The 15,233-nt window shown below is 53.7% G+C and overlaps 1 non-coding gene across 1 annotated transcript; it reads right to left on the reverse strand.

Annotated features, from left to right (window-relative positions):
- Nucleotides 1-560: 560 nt before the first annotated feature.
- Nucleotides 561-642, reverse strand: TRNAS-GCU. Its single transcript has one exon. It is a non-coding gene; the product is annotated as a tRNA-Ser (tRNA).
- Between the last annotated feature and the right edge of the window lie 14,591 nt (nucleotides 643-15,233).

The following is a 15,233-nucleotide window of genomic DNA, read 5'->3' on the forward strand; positions in this document are numbered from 1 at the left end:
TAGATAAGGAAGAATTTCATTATTGTGAGCGTGGTGAGGCACTGGAACAGGTTGTCCAGAGAAGCTGTGGCTGCCCCCTCCCTGGAAGTGTTCAAGGGCAGGCCGGAATGAGGCTTTGGACAATGTGGTGTAGTGGAAGGTGTCATTACTTGCTTGTACTTCTTATTATTGATATTATCATTAATATTATTATCAGTTCTTAAACCTAAGATCCTCCTTACTTTTAACCCTTCAATCCTCACCCCCGTTCCCCGGGGCAGGGCGGGGTAAGTGAGCGGCTGGGTGGTGCTCAGCTGGCGGCCAGGTTTAAAGCATGACACTAGGTTTGGAAAGTAATTCCAGGACGATTTTGCTCTACCATCTTCCTAGGGATCATCCTTCTCTACCTTCTTGTTCCTCTTGCCTATATGGAGACAGAAGAGGTTGATGTGTGTCCCGAGCCACTTCAAAAGCTTACAAGTTCTTTTTGGACAAGTCTCATGTCAAAATAGAGGCTTACTTGGGAGCACACATCAAGCTGCTCACGCTTGGAAATTTTGACCAACCGCTGTTGGCATGACCGACAAGGATGGGATTCGAACCCACGCGTGCAGAGCACAATGGATTAGCAGTCCATCACCTTCACCACTCGGCCACCTTGTCAGCACACTGCTGCTGTTCCTGCCACTGCTGCCACTGGTGCTGCCACTGCCCCTGCTCCTGCTGCTCTTGCTCCTGCTGCACCTGCCTCTGCTCCTGCTCAAGATGCCTACGCCTTCTTGCACTGTTTGCCATGGGAGAGAAGGAGCCAGACTTCACCTTTAGCCTTCTGGGACTGGTCCGCTCTCCTGACAGCTGGGCTGAGCTCCGGGGACCTTTTGGAAAGAGAAAATGTCTGAACAGCAGAGCTCCACGCTCCTTCCCAGGAAAGAACACGGGAGAGTGACCCCAGAGGGGCTCAGTGCCTCCAAAGAACTTGAGCCTGACTTTGAGATTAATTCATCGCCAGCCACATTCCCCTCACATTCTGGAAGGATATCACAAGCTCATATGGACAGGAGTCACTCACACTTGACCGACCGCTGGAAATTTCACCAGGACAGAGCATGTGCCTCAGGCTCAGCCGTGGCATCTCTGTGCTGTTCCCCCTGGTGCTCACCCAGGATCGCATCACAGGCTGCTTCTCTCCCAGCACAGCTACACAGTCAGGAATGAAGAGGGAGCAGAGGGGCACCATCCCCACTGAACACAACTCCTCCTTTTACCTGCCAGAGCTGCAGAGAGTGTAAACTACTGCACTGGTCCCCTGAGCCCAGACCACTCTGAGCCGTGAAGGGCAGACCTTGACCTCGGGGAAATGGTGCAGAGGCCAGGCTTCCTGCCCCTGGTGGATAACAGAAATCTGGGTATGGGATTGTGCACCGTGGGATGGACACCAGTGGCAGGGCCATGGGAGCCTCTCTTTCTCCTCCTCCTGGTTAATTCCGGTCCTCCACAAATGGGAGCTGAGCATGCTCTCTTGTTAATAATGCCTCTCACTAATCCATCAGTCTGTTCAGTCCCTGCTGTCATTAGAGCACCACAGGGACATGCAACACAAAATTTGGGCTCCATCCTTACTGTGTTCTGTGTCTTCTGAGGCGTGCCGGTGTGTAATGGGGCTCCTTCCACAAGAGCTCTCACACTAGACTGGCCTTGTCTCCATTGCTGTGGGAGGCCAGGGGCGAAAGGGGAGGAGGCTCTCTCCAACCAACCCAGGAACCCGGGAGGAACCCTTCGTTTTACCGGGGGTGGAACTCTTTTGGGTACTCAGCTGGTTGGGATTGGAGAAGAGGGGAGAATGAAACATGACTCTCCTGCAAAGCTGATGACCGCTGTCTTTAATGAGAAAGTCAAAGCCAGATGGGAAAGAGGAGAGCTTAAGCAATGGAATTTGGAGGCTGAATAAAGCTCAGAAGAGTGCTACCATCAGAAGGAAATCCTCCACGGCAAGGATGCTTCTTTTCCAGTTCCCCTCCAAGGCTCTGGCAGTCATGTATCACCTAGACCCATTGCTACGGAAGGAAGGGGGCGGTATTACATGGGGAGCGTAAGGTAAATCAGAGCAAGAGGGGCAAAGAGAGAGGCTTCCTTGGGAAGAGACGGAAGGCCAGCGCAGGCCCCTTCCTCCAGGCGGAGCGGTGGGAGCTCGGTTCCTCTGCAGACCAAGGCCGCGCTCTCAGGGCTGGCTCCAGGGCTTTCCTGGAGGCTCCTGGCACTTGACCATGGGCAGGCAACCCACGGGCTTCAGCACAAGAGATTGCCCCGTCCCAGGGCCCCGCAGAGCCCGCGGCCCAGACCGGACCACCCGAAGCCCCCCAGCCCCAGGGAGCCCCCAGAAGCGATGGGCACACTGCCAGCACTGAGAGAGCTCCCCACGGCAGCCGACGCGGTGGACCCCACGGCTGTGCTCTGAGGGAAGGAGCTGAGGATTGGGCCCGGCAGCGTCACCATCACTGGTGAGGGCTGGATCGTAACGCTGGAGTCGGCGCACCGGATGACGCACGGCTCGTTGCAGCTGTTAGCAAGTGGGGTTGGGCCGCAGGCGGTTGGCAGGCACGGGCTGTAGCACGACATGTCTCACGAAGGGAGGCCACCCTGCAAGACCGGGAGGGAGCAGGGGGCATTAGCTGCTGGGCCCTTTCAGACCCCCAGCTTGGCTCCTCTGACAACAAACCAGTACCTGGGTAGGGCTACATCTCCCTGGGACGTTCCTTTATGTGCCAAGAGTGACCAAGGCCACTCGCTGTATCGTGGATGGGGGAGGAAGCACCTGGTGAGTGGTTCGACGGTACTAGACGTGAAGCCTCAGGCTTCAGCAGAACCACTGCTACAAAGGAGCCCAGCTGACTCCCTCACAGAAGGGAACAAAGCTCTCTCTCTTCCCTCACCAGCTCACCTCCCAGAAGAGGGAAGCACAGTATCTTTTCAAACTTGGACCCCGTATCAGAAGGACAATGCCCAGAAGGGAAGCAGTCCCATTGACAGAAATCCTGACAGCAGGAGGAGAAGGAGTGAGTTCAGACTTACCAAGTTCACCGTGGAGAGCAAGGGAAGAGATGTGGCTAGAAGGGCCTGGAGTGGCACAGGCTTTTTATATGGTGAACCAGCTCCTCAGGAGACCTGAGACATCCCTTCTTTGTGAAGCACGTTGACAAACACCAATTTGAGGCTTGCAAAGCACAGCCGAGAGATGAATAACTTGTCTCTTTCATCTGAAAGGCCTGGCTGTGTTTCCCTATTAGGTGAGAGCACAGAGATTCAATTAGATGCTGGCTTCTCAAAGCAATGGTCATTTGAGGTCCCATGCCAGTTCTGAGGAAAGGGCTTCAGTAGCCCCGGGCCCTGTGTGTGGCTTGTGCACATCCTTGCTGGGGAACGTGACTACCAATCTCAGTCAGTCCTTCAGCTGTGGAGCACTGCTGATGAAGGCCGCTCACATGGGTCTCCTGTTGAAGGGCTGAGGCTGACCCTGAGAAACACAAGGCCTCGCAGGGCCACGGAAGGGCTCAGCAATCAGCCAAGCCCGGCTGGATGCCTGTCTGGCCAAGGGAGACGGAAGGGAGAGGACTCAGATCCCCAGAGGTGGTTGGAAGGCGAAGGCCAAAGAAGGACTCTCTGTGAGGTGGAGAGAACTGCCACTGTGTGAAGGGATGGGGGCACTGGGAACGTGCCTACAGGGGCCAGGTAGCTCTGTGGTTGCATCAAGGAACAGGAAAAAGGAAAAAGAAAGGAAAAAGAAATGAAAAGGAAAACAAAAAGGAAAAGAAAATCAAAGGGAAAAAAGAACAAGAAAAAGTGGAAAATAAAAAGAGGAAAAAGTGAAAGAGAAACAGGAGCTGTTCCATAGAAATCTGTCAATTCTCATTCTCAGAATTCTCATTCTCAAAGTGGGTAGTCAGCCCCAAGGGTGCAAGGTCAAAATGTCTGAGGAGTAAGCTCACAGGCATTTGACTGAGGGTGCTTTTGGCTTTCGGTTGCCTTGCCAGCCCTGGAAAGGACGTGTCCTCTTGTGGCTGCAGTTTGAGGCCGAAGGCATCTTGTGGAGCAAGGATGGGCGGGTGCTGTCCGCTTCCTGCCCTCCGGTGTTACCACACGCCTGCTGTGGTAGGTGGATACATGTGCCCTCTCCCTCTTCCGCAGTTTTTCTCGGGTGCAGCAAATGCCAGGCTCCTCGTGCGGTAGAGGAATTCCTCCCCACCCTTCCCGCATCCAGCCGCAGGAGCACAATGGCAGACCAAGGAGGAGAGCAGCCCAGCAATGACGCCCACTGCCTGCTGTAGCGGAGCTATGATGGGCTGTGTCATGCTCCTGTGTGGTGGCAAAGGAGTCTACGTGAGGAGCAGAGTGTCTGTCCTGGCATCTGATCCTCTCTGCACAACCTCTCAATTGCCACAAGGCAGAGCAGAGAGGGAGGAGCAGCAACACTGTATTCAACTTCCCTCCGTACCCACCACGGCCTTTGGCATTTTCTGGTGCTCGTCACTATTTTGAGCGCTCATCCATTAGTGCACTGGCCAGGAGCGGAACAGCCACAAGGCAGGTCGTCCCATTTGGGCAGTTTCCCTCGAGGCTGGTTCCTGCTGGCCACTTCCCCTGTGGAGATTGCTGTGGGCAACGCGTTCCCCTTCTGTGGGTCTCGGCCATGTCTCAATGGGCCACATCTCAGGGCTCTGGGGGCCAGAAGAGATAGGCAACCACTTCCCTCCTCTTCAGTTGAGGGCACGCTGGGGGTCGACTTCCTCTCAAGTTCTCCAGGGAGCCTCAGAGCCCTCAGGAGGGAGGGTCACTGCCTGCTTTGCCAGTGCATTTCCCGTTGCATAGGGAAGAGGCACGGGTGGCTGCCTCCCACCCTGGTAGCCTACTGACTCCTGGGACCTGTTTCTGCATGTACAGCACCTCAGTCCGGTGGTCTGTCACACCCATCTGCCAAAAAAGCAGGCTCCCAGGCCGCGGACACATAGGGGCAACAACTTTCCTCGCGTTGATCCGTGCTCCCAGAAATGTCTGGCGGTGGGAACGTCAGGGCATATCCGTGCTGTTCTCCCTTGGCTACTGCTTCACCAAGGAGCATGACAGGATTTCAAGGAGTCACCAAGTGGTCGGGCAAGACGCTAGCAGCCGTGACAACACTGTACAAAAAACTGCATTTCTGCAGGGGTGCGGACACAAGGTTGCACGTAGGGCCCTCTGCACACCGGAACCCATTTCCTCCAGAGCCCCTGATGCCCGTGCATGCATGATCTGCACCAAGGTGGATCCAAGGTCTCTCATAGCGCCTCAGCACTTTTTGGTGAGGCACGGGTGGCTCCGAGGTGGTCTGCCGGTGTGACCTTGCAATTAAATGGCTCTGAATGTGCCAATTCCTCCCTGACCCAAGGAAAACAAGCCAGACCCTCTGCGTCAGTGACCTGAACAAGCCACGCGACAACGATGCACAGATGAGTGTTGTTTGGGAAGATTGTGCTGAAGCAAGCACGTCCACTCTCTGTCAGGCATGAGTCAGCAGGCTCCTTCATCACACTCCAGGGCTGTTGCTTCTCCTCAGGAGAGTAATGAGCAAAGTCCTGGCAGGCAAGGCAAGGGCTGTGCAGTTCCCAAAAAAGACACTCTGGCCTTTCCTGACTGAAGACAACAGCTGAACTGCTGGGCTCCCTTTACAAGTCTGGAAAGCGTGTGCACTACCGAGGCCCGAGGGGAGCAGAGATCTGCCTCCGAGTAGCCTGATCTACTCCAGCACTAGCCTCGGTGTCCCCACCCCTGCACACAACAGGGTTTCTCTCCAGACCGCAGGAGGGCCTTGTCTGACCATCACCTTTGAATCACCCCAGGGACGTGAGTCTCCTCCGTTCTTTGTCCCTCAGCAGAACAGCCATCCCGCAGAGGCTTGGCTGGGCTCCGAGCCAATCCACAGGCGGCAGGCACTGCTGTTGCTCAGGGTCAGCCTCAGCCCGTGCAAGAGACACTTGTCTGAGTGGCCTTCAGGCGTGCTCCACAGGCAAAGTCCTATGTCAGCGGTGGCCATGTTCCCCAGGAAGGGCAGGACACGTACAACGCCTACTTGTGGCCTGAATCTGCTGCAAGGCTTCACCGGCAACTGGAGTGAGACCTCAAATGAGCGTGGGTCTGGGCAAGAAACATAATTGCTATCAGCAAAACCACGTCAGTCCTACCCAGGATGAAAAAGGAGCCAAGCATCTCAGGCAAAGGAGGCACGCCTGTCATCTCCCAGCAGAGCTCTGAGAAGCCAAAATTGCTGTTTCTCAGCCTGCTTCTGTTTGTGTCATTGTTCAGCTCCCCCGGGGCTCTGGGCCATGGTATAAAAGTGTGCCCAACTCCCAGCTCCTCTACCGTCTCCTCACGCCTTCCTCTGCTCTGTGAAGTTGGTAAGTGTCAGTTCATTTTGCCCCGTGTCTCCTCAGTTGGCAAGACAGTTTTCGTGGGAGAGGGCTGCATGCATTTGTCCTCCCTTGTCCTCGGAGAATGGTCTAGGGTGCGAAACAGGGCATCGGTTGGTTTCTCTGCCAGCCGTGGTTCCTTCCGAGGCTCGTGGCACGTATGGCCAGCACTCTCTTAACCAACGACTGGGCACTTCCTCCACCATCCGCAGTTCAGCAATGCTCCTTTTGCATTATTGGCATGACGAGAAGCTTCCTCAGGAGAGCTAGTGCCACCACAGACGTCTTGTTCCATAGTGGCTGCTGTCTTCAGGAACCCTGTTGCGTTTCACTCAGACATGTGCCCTCCTGTGTGGATGAGTGGATGAGAGGAGCCTGACCTGACAAGACCAGGGGTCTTGAGGGCGGGGGCGGGGAGAAGGAGACCTATTTGTCTGAGTGAACAAATTGATGCTGGTACGAGGGCTGACGAACGGGGAGTACACAGCCCGATGCCGGGAAGAGGGAGCCTCTTGGTCTGCAGTAGAAAATCTTTCCCTGACTAAGTCCACGGCATCAAGGCTATGCTTAAGCCGTCTGGAAAACCTGGCATCCATTTCCTCATACCGGGATGGGGCTTACGGAGGACTCTCTCTGGGGCGCCTTCCCTACCAAATTGTGAAGGCTGAGCAGAAGGGTTGCTGTGAAATATCCTCGCAGCTTGCAGACGTACCCTTGGTAACGGAGCAACCAACCGGAGGTAGCTGAGTACCTCCATGGGGCAAGCATGCCTGGGTGTGCCATGGCTGGCTGATATATAGGCCGTGAAGGAGCTCGGCTTGGACAGGGGGACTTTCCTTGCGTTTGGATGGAGCCTCTCGGATCACTCTTCAATTACAAGCAAATACCCAGCTCAGGCCCACCAAAATGCACGGAAAGGCCCTCTCTGCAGACACTGGAGGTCCATCAACTCTTGGGCCATGCCACTGCTTCCGCCTTTGAGAACATTTACCAAGCGGGCCCTGCATTTCATGGGGGCATTGCAAGTAACTCAGGCCAGGTTCAACCAGGTCCCCGTGGATGAGACACGTCAGGCAGGTGAGAGAAGAGGTCTTCAGATACGGCAGGGTGTGACCAGGCAGCAAGGGGTTCAGGGCGACGGAGAGGAGGGTGCCTCATGGTGTTCTGCCAAAAGCACGGCAGGGCAGGATTGCAGGCCCTCCTGCTGGACACAGCTTTCTTGACTCATGTCCCATGCCAAAATCTCTCTCTGCTGAGCTCCTAGGCACTGGTTTGTTGTCAGAGGAGCCAAGCTGGGGGTCTGAAAGGGCCCAGAAGCTAAAGCCCCCTGCTCCCTCCCGGTCTTGCAGGGTGGCCTCCCTTCGTGAGACATGTCGTGCTACAGCCCGTGCCTGCCAACCGCCTGCGGCCCAACCCCGCTTGCCAACAGCTGCAACGAGCCGTGCGTCATCCGGTGCGCCGATTCCAGCGTTACGATCCAGCCCTCGCCAGTGATGGTGACGCTGCCGGGCCCAATCCTCAGCTCCTTCCCTCAGAGCACAGCCGTGGGGTCCACCGTGTCGGCTGCCGTGGGGAGCTCTCTCAGTGCTGGCAGTGTGCCCATCGCTTCTGGGGGCTCCCTGGGGTTGGGGGGCTTCGGGTGGTCCGGTCTGGGCCGCGGGCTCTGCGGGGCCCTGGGACAGGGTAATCTGTTGTACTGAAGCCCGTGGGTTGCCTGCCCGTGGCCGAGCACCAGGAGCCTCCAGGAAAGCCCTGGAGCCAGCCCTGAGAGCGCGGCCTTGGTCTGAAGAAGAACTGAGCTCCCACCGCTCCGCCTGGAGGAAGGGGCCTGCTCTGGCCTTCCATCTCTTCCCAAGGAAGCCTCTGTCTTTGCCCCTCTTGCTCTGCTTTAGTTTATGCTCCCCATGTAATACCACCCCCTTCCTTCCGTAGCAATGGGTCTAGGTGATACATGACTGCCAGAGCCCTGGAGGGGAACTGGAAAAGAAGCATCCCTGCCATGGAGGTTTTCCTTCCGATGGCAGCGCTCTTCTGAGCTTTATTCAGCCTCCAAATTGCATTGCTTAAGCTCTCGCCTTTTCCATCTGGCTTTGACTTTCTCATTAAAGACAGCAGGCATCAGCTTTGCAGGAGAGTCATGTTTCATTCTCCCCTCTTCTCCAATCCCAACCAGCTGAGTACCCAAAAGAGTTCATCCCTTGGTAAAAGGACGGGTTCCTCCCGGGTTCCTGGGTTGGTTGGAGAGAGCCTCCTCCCCTTTCAACCCTTGCCTCCCTCAGCAATGGGCACAAGGCCAGTCTGGGGTGAGAGCTCTCTTGGAAGGAGCCCCATTACTCACCGGCTCGCCTCAGAAGACACAGAATACAGTAAGACGGAATCCCGCGTATTTACAGAATCATAGAATCGCCCCCATTGCTAGGGATATCAGAAGTTCATCTGGTCCAACCCTTTGCGCAAAAGGGAGCCTAGATGAGATTATCTAGCGCCCTGTCCCATCGCACCTTGAAAACCTCCCATCACAGGAACTGTACCACGTCCCTGGGGAGGTTGTTGCAATGAGTGATTGCTCTCACTGTAAGATATGTCTTCCTTATATCAAGGTGAAACCTCTCTCGCTTGATCACTGTCCTCTCCGTGTGGCTTCAGATTGGTCCTGGGAGGAAAACCATGAGAAAACTAGAGGGAAAATGGGATAATGCGGCTGTCACTCAAGAGCTGGCTGCCGCTCAGGATGCTTGCCTGGCCATGCCCTGCTTCCGAGCAGTGCAGCCTGCCTTGTCCTCTTCTTAATCTGTATTCCTCACGATTCCTTAAAGATTTTCCCTGGTGGGGGGCTCTCTGTTCTGTGTGTAAGTGTGTGTATGGAAGTCTAAAGGCCAGCAACGGGAGTCAAACCACAGGTCGCCGTGGTTCCTGTCTCGGTGGTGCCAGTCGCTGGCGTGGGCCCAGAGGCCATAGAGACTCACCTGGGCACACCAGGGTGAGTGGAAGTAATGGGCCAGCAAGTGGAGCGTGTGAGGGCATGCAAGTCAGTGTGTGGTTGCTCTCGAGTATCAGGCCAGCTGATGCAGCGAGTGGGTAAAGTGGCTTGGGAGCCACGTGTGGGTGTGTGCCTCAGGGAGAGGTCACAGAAGGAGCTGGCTACAGGAGGCACCAGAGGGTCCTGGCCAACCACCAGAGACACCGTACGGCCTGTTTGTGTCTCTGTGCAAGTCAAATTCTCTTGACGGTTTTGGTTTGAATCCCACCCCTGACAGGGTCTGAAAATAAATGAGCCTTGAGTGCTTTTTTGCTGCGAACTGTTCTACTCACAAGGCATTTCTGGTCCCTGGTGACACTGAGAAAAAACACATGCGAGGCTAGAGGGTAGGACACAAAAACCCATTGCCCTTCTGTGCTCCTTTACCAGAGCTGATGAAGGAGAGACAAGCAGGCTGGATGTGGAGGGGTGAAGGCTGAGTCCTTCCTGTTGATTGAGGGCCTGTACCATGGAGGGGTGGCACCAGGACCTGTTTAGTGAGGCAGGAAGAGGTTTGCAGTGCAGAGAAGGAAGCGTGCTTTGAGGGCCAAGATGCAGCCAAGAGGAGGCAGCAGCCAGCCAGCCAGCCCTCCTAGGGGGGAATGATGTGATGGCAGAAGGGTCATGGTAGTGGATAGAGAGGGTTGCCCAAGTTGGGTGCTGCTCTTCAGTGTGCCTTTAGCAGGGTCCTGCTTGCAAGGGCCATGTGGGCAGGTCAGAACCTTTCCCAGGCTGAATCCTGACACACACGCTCCCCCACTGCACCTGTGGGGAAGGTCCAGAGGCCTCCTCCGATATGGCCCAGCCCAAAGAGCAAAAACCTGTTAAGCTGCTTTTCTTGTGCATCAGTGCAGGAGACTGAGCTGCAGCCAGCAGTGTTAAAGGGCTGCTGACACCAGGGGCAAGTCTGTGACACCTGAGTCAAATTTGGGCAGCACCTTTCACAGAGAAGGGTGAAATCCTGCATGGCAAAGGGACCCTTTTCCCTGGCTGGTAAGGAAGCTCACACTGATGCAGAGGGAGTTCAAATCCTGCGTACTGGTGCACCAAGATGGGGGGGGACCAGACCTTCCTACCCCCAGGGACAGAGAGCCACCCAGACCCAGGGGGGCAGACCTCAGCAAAAACACATGCCAGGAGAAGCTGAAAAGGGTTGAGTGCCAGTGTCTTTCTAGAGTTCTCAACAGTGATTCAGGTCACAGCCTGAGAACACAAGACGGGGAGAGGGATCCTGCCTGGAGAGCTCAGGAGCCTGCCTGAGGGGGAAGGAGGTGGGCACCGCAGGCGTGTAAACACTCACAGCAGATGAACCTGAGTCCTTCCTTGGTCTTGGAGACTGGAATACTAAGGCCTGAACAACAGGCCCTGAACCAAAATTGCCCTCTAGATGAACCTCACAACCAAACATTATACAACATTGTATCCGATCATAAGTGAGGTATGTTTGACTGTTAGCAAAATACATAGCTTGGATAGAATATCTCATTAACGAGATGGGTAGTTTGGATAAAACGATATGGGAAGATATTGACCTTTCCTAGTTTAGAAAGATGCCATCAAGGCTGAGTACACAAATTCCCTTGGTTCCTCATTGAGCCCTGGCCAGGCTTGGGGAAAAATCACGAAGGAGGATGACGAGGCGAGCCAATCCAACAGATGTCTCCTGTACATTTTGTCAAATAGGTAGATTTATAGATTTGTTTATTAAGCTGTATAAAAGAAGGACCCTCTCACAGCAAAGATGGAGTCCTCACCTGTGAGTGGACGCACTGTGCAGGACTTCCCAATTGCCAGGAAAGGCTCTCTGATCCTTCGCTGTGACTGGGTTCCCCAGCTGAAGCGTGAATCTGAGTGATGGTAAAGTATGAGGGCAATTGGTGATATATCTTTCTCTTAATCACTATGACTTGTCCAGTATAGCAATGACTGGATGCATTTCTTTATTTCTTAATTGCCTTGTTTCTTATCTATTGCTTATTCTTTTTGTATTATCTTGAGACAGCCAGTAAAATAAGCATATTTCTTTAACTTGGTGTCTGTGTCCTTTGCGTTAACCCCACCAATTGGCAAACCAGAGACTCACTCCCTGAGTGCCTGAAGGAAGTAGGGAACAAGGACTGAGGATGGTACAGGGAAGGCCTGGATGTCCTGCCCCTGTGATTGCGCCACGGCTCTACCACAATCAGGGCTGTGCCAGCCCCTCCTGTAACCACACTCTCATCTCCTTTCCTGCTTCCAAGAATCACACGTGTGGCCCAGGGGTGGGTTGGGACTCTCCTTCCTGAGAGTCAGATCACTCTTCCAAAACACCCAGATGCACCCTCTTCCCTTGCTCTCCCAACAGAGGCCTCTGGCTCCCACAGCAGCCTGCAGGGAGCAGTTCCACAGGTGCCTTGTGCATGGCATGACTCTGCCTGATGATCTCACCAGCTGTCCTGAGATCCGGGCTGGCTATTGGTGCTGCACTTGTGCACACCATTCCAGCTTTCCAGGCCAAATTACAGGTGTCATTCCTCAGGTGTTGAGCCTGATGCTGATCCCTTTTGAGTCTTCAGCAGCAGCCTGGACAGTGGGGTAAACAGTACTCTCAGCAAGTTCACGGACAGCAGCAAGCTGGGGCAGATCCAAAGGGGTAGAAGATATGCTCAAGGGGAGAGCTGCCCTTCAGGAAGGCTTTGAGAATCCAAAAGAGAGGGATGTCATGGCACCTGCTAGGTTCATCAACACAGAAGAGACACCTTGCAGTCTAGTTAGAGCAACCCCGTGGAATGGTGCAGGAGAAAGCCAGACTGGCTTTGGATCTGAGTCATCCTGGTGCACATGGAGATGAGCTGGAATCAGCAGCACAGCCTCACAGCGATGAAGGCCACTCACAGAGTGGCTACAAAAGGGAAAGCACAGCCAGCAGGTCAAAGGAAGTGATCATTGGCCCCCTTTGCGGCTCTGGGTTTTCTCAGCCTGATGTTCAATGTCTTGTTACCACCAGTATAAGAGAGAGTATATGGAGCGCAGACCTCGTTACCTATCTTTCCCTGTCGCCTTGGTTCTGTACAGTAGAGGATGCAGCAGCAGCAGCAGCAACCCTGGGAGTACCATGGGCTCACGACTTCACAGGCATTGCCACTGTCATCTCCTGATGGGTCACAGCAGGGGCCAGAGTTGTATTTTCAGACATAACTGAAAAAGAAAGCGCATGAAATCCCCCTTTTGTTGCTTCAAGTTTAGTCCCCTTCATAGAGGTGATGGGGGGATGTCCTTCCCCACAAGAGCACAACCTCTTTTCTTGCCCTAGATTTGACAAGGCAAGTTTTAAACAGATGAGCTTTAACTGCTCCCATTAGACACTGACCTCATTCTGTGCCTCCCTGCTGGAATACTAATGCATGCAAGGAAGGGGAGATGTGCAATATGCGCACACACAAACACACACACTCTTGAAGCAGGAAAATTTCTACACGTGAGGAAAGCAGGTCTGTGTGACAAAAGAACTTTTTTCACAGCAAAGGTAGATTCAATAGAAGTTATCAGGGTGACAATACCTCTGAAGAAGCCGGGCAAACATCTGCCAGTGCTCTGCACTGCTGGTTATGCCAAGTGCCCTAAAGCAGCTGAAGACAATAAATCCAAAGTGCTGGGGAGTTCAGTCTTCCTGATTTGGGTCTTGTTGTTCTTGTTTTAAAGGTATGAATCTGCCTCAATTGATTTGACAAGGAGGTGGCTGAGGAGAAGCATGCATAGACCTGTATCCCACTTTTGTGCTTCAGACCTGGCTCTTTCACAGACTCCTCCTGCCAAGTCTCAATGCCAAGGAGAAGGTGTCTGGGAACTCAGTCAGGCCCTTGTTGACTGCCTCCTGCCCTCAGGGGTTTCCAGGCACGTGCCCAGAACTGGGTGGAGAGGCAAGCTCTCTCCTTTTCCCCTCGGCTTTGCTTAGCCTTAGCAAAACCCAAGCTTCCCTGAGGCATCTCTTGGTCAGTTTGACCCTGGAGAGCCAAGCTAAGCTTGGGTCAGCATGGATACAGCACTGCCTGCCTGCTGGCCTTGAGGTAGAAAGAGTTGTGTTATGCTCTCATCCAATGGGGAAGGGGAGGGGAGGGGGGGGCAAGAAAATGTGTCTCTGTTCTGGCTTTTATCTCTCTATCCCGGTTTCTATCCCTCTGTGAGGTTCCTGAATTGCAGTTTGCAGGGAGGGCAGAGGGAGAGAGGAACAGAAGGACTGTACTCAACTTCCACCCTTACCCACAGCTTTTTTGCTACTGAATGCTTGGTGAACATCGTTGGTTAGAGCATGTAGTAGGATGTAATAGAATGCAGGCTTTAATGGAACTTGAATTCTTGGCTGGTGTTTTAACAAGTAGTCTGCACAAACTGAAGCTGTGGAGCAGCGCACACAAGCAAAGTGCAGCCTTTCTTCTCCTCTTTCTCTGCCATCCCTTCCAGCATCCAATCTACCTTCCTGCTGGAGATGGCAGGCACAACTTCTCTCTTTTCCTCTTCTCCATCAGGTAAGAGCTCAACACAGGTCCTTCTGGCTGAAGAACAGCAGGCATGCTGTCCCCCAGATTGGCTAGTCACCCTGCGAGGCCCAGAATTGTGTCCCCCCAGTCATCTCCAGGCTCACAGCCAAGGACTTGGCTCCCTGGGAGGAGGTGACACAGGAGTAGCTTGAATTTTGCATCAAGCAAACAAGGGTGAAGGCAATGGAGAGGGCAGGCATGTACCCCTGATTGAACAGGTTTTTCTTGTCAGTTTGGGCTTTGTGCCTGGGAACACTTTAGGGTAGGAAGTAGTGGCCACAGCCCTAACAGTGCTTCATGGCCTAAAATGGCCTTGGGTTTGTTTAAGATTGCTTCCATAACCGTTTGCCCCTTTTCTCCTTCCCTCCCCTCCCCTCCTCCTGTGATTTTATACACAGGGCCCCTCCTCTGGCCCCAGCCCATAGACACATTCCAATATTTCACACTAGAAAGGACAGAAAGCAAGCTGGGAAAGCTTCTGGCACATCACTTTCTGTGAGTGAGGATATCTTGTCTGGGAGACATCTTCACTCCCTGCCCTTCACTTAAGAAAGGACTGGCTCCTGGAATCCTTCCCACCACACTTCACCCTGGAGGAGGAGGGACTTTGACTACTTTAACGTGGCATTGCTTCATTTCATGTGAGTTTCAGCTAAAACTTCTACTGGAGCTCCTAAGATGTCAACACCTTGAGGCAATGACGGCCACGGCTTGCTCTCATGCCTCTCTTTTTATCCATAGAGAACATGTGGGTATTTAGTTTAGTCTGAGAGGTTGATAGGCATACTTGAGTGGCACACTTCTTGGCTGGTGACTCCGCAACAAGCTTCTGGCCCGTGCTGAAATTTCTTCACATATTTTAACCCCTTTGACACCCTAACCCACACCTCTGGTAAGGCCAAGATGGTTCTGCTCCTCATGTTCTCCACAGACCCTTCTGCTGCCACTCCACCAGCCCTCCACCCTGTTCTCTCTGCAGTCGTCTTGGCAGGGTATGAGCCCTCAGTACAGAGCTGAATCATGCAATGTAGGCCAGGAATACAGTATTGCTATTGCTGGTAAGGGGCCACAGTCAGTGGCAGGCTCAGGCTCGTCAAGCTTGCTTTGCACAGAATTGTCTTGACCTGCCCGGAGCTCTGTTTTCACATGGCTTAGTTTTTCTAATAACCAGGTAGCTGTCTAATTTTGTTTCACTTTATATGGTACAACCCTATTCTTTTGTTAGGGAGTTGTATTATTGCAAGAATACAATACTGCACTTGTATTATTGTATTCTTGTTG

Source organism: Tyto alba, unplaced genomic scaffold (assembly GCF_018691265.1).
Source record: "Tyto alba isolate M040663 unplaced genomic scaffold, T.alba_DEE_v4.0 Super-Scaffold_39, whole genome shotgun sequence".
In the NCBI taxonomy this organism is placed as follows: Eukaryota; Metazoa; Chordata; class Aves; order Strigiformes; family Tytonidae; genus Tyto; species Tyto alba.